The sequence below is a fragment of the Bombina bombina genome, chromosome 7, assembly GCF_027579735.1.
Source record: "Bombina bombina isolate aBomBom1 chromosome 7, aBomBom1.pri, whole genome shotgun sequence".
Classification (NCBI taxonomy): domain Eukaryota; kingdom Metazoa; phylum Chordata; class Amphibia; order Anura; family Bombinatoridae; genus Bombina; species Bombina bombina.
Genome location: NC_069505.1, coordinates 339,483,257 through 339,485,079, shown reverse-complemented (window position 1 = coordinate 339,485,079; position 1,823 = coordinate 339,483,257).

Below are 1,823 nucleotides of genomic sequence, written 5' to 3'. Positions count from 1 at the left end.
GGTGTTCAAGCTTAAATTTAAACGCTGTCATTTCAGAATCAGACTGAAGCAACGCCTTCCCTGAATCTGAAATGTCACCCACAGATAGAAGCTCTACTGCCTCAGCTTGAGTATTGTGAGGGTATATCGGACACAGGTATTAAAGCGTCAGAAAGCTCTGTATTAGTTCTGGCCCCAGAGCTGTCTCGCTTTCCTTGTAACCCTGGCAGTTTGGACAATACCTCTGTAAGGGTATTAGTCATAACTGCCGCCATGTCCTGTAAGGTAAAAGAATTAGACGCGCTAGATGTACTTGGCGTCACTTGAGCGGGAGTTATAGGTTCTGACACATGGGGAGGGCTAGATGGCATAATCTCCCTTTTTTCAGTCAGAGAATCCTCTGGAGATAAATCTTTAAGCGCCATAATATGGTCTTTATAGTTTATAGAAATTTCAGTACATTTGGTACACATTCTAAGAGGGGGTTCCACCATGGCTTCCAAACATATTGAACAAGGAGTTTCCTCTATGTCAGACATGTTTAACAGACTAGTAATGAGACAAGCAAGCTTGGAAAACAAAAACGTTATTGTGCCTTTAAGAGAAAAAAACTAGCACTTAAACTGCAAAACAGTGTAAAAATATAGTAAAGTCTTAGAAATTTTTACAGTGTGTGTAAGGGACTAAAGCAACATTGCACCCACTTGTTTAAATGGATGATTAACCCCTTAGCCCCCAAACCGGATTCAAAAACGTCAACCACTGGTAAAAAACAGTTGAGCAACTGCCACAGCTCCGCTGAGGCTCCTACCTGCCCTCAAATACAATTTGGTGAAGGAATAAACCCCTTATAATGGTCCTCAGATGCCAAAGGACTCCTCTAGGGAAGCTGGATGTCTCAGTCTGAATTAAAACTGTGCAGCAATAGCGCTAAAATAGGCCCCTCCCACCATGTACTGGATGTCAGAGGGGCGTTAAGAAAATACTCCTAGGAGTATCTGACTAGCCATGTGGAAAACTAGGCCCCAAATAAAGATTTATCTCCCTCAGAGAAAAAACTTTCTATTTATGAAAACATGTAAACGTTTTGACACTGAATAATATTAACATGAGTATTACCCTGTTTTGTAAGCATGATTCCAGTCGCTGTTAAATCACTGCATCAGGCTTACCTCAAATACACAAGGCTCTGTCAGCATTTTCTAGAACTTATTTCATCTCTCTAGAAATAAAAATACTGAACATACCTCAAAGCAGGTAATCTGCAGACCGTTCCCCCAACTGAAGCTTTCTTCCATACTCTTCAGTTATGTGTGAGAACAGCAATGGACCTTAGTTACAAACCGCTAAGATCATCAACCTCCAGGCAGAATTCTTCATCTAATTTCTGCCTAAGAGTAAAACGGTACAACGCCGGTACCGTTTAAAAATAACAAACTTTTGATTGAAGATAACACTACACTAAGTCACCACTTATCTCTTGATACTTCCCTTGTTGAGAGTTGCAAGAGAATGACTGGGGGTGGGGGTTAGGGGAGGAGCTATATAGACAGCTCTGCTGTGGGTGTCCTCTTGCAACTTCCTGTTGGGAAGGAGAATATCCCACAAGTAATGGATGAACCCGTGGACTGGATACACCTTACAAGAGAAAACTTATTTAGAAGCTCCCAGTTTAGCACTGTTGATGAGCTGTTCTGGGACACCCACTGAAAGGAGCTGGGTAAACAAAGATAGCAGACACTACCCACCTTCCCCCTTCCCTGCATAAGAAAAGACAAATAATATAAACAGAGCAGGAGTTTGTAAACACGCATATACATCTGACACTATGGGGCTTGGTTAGG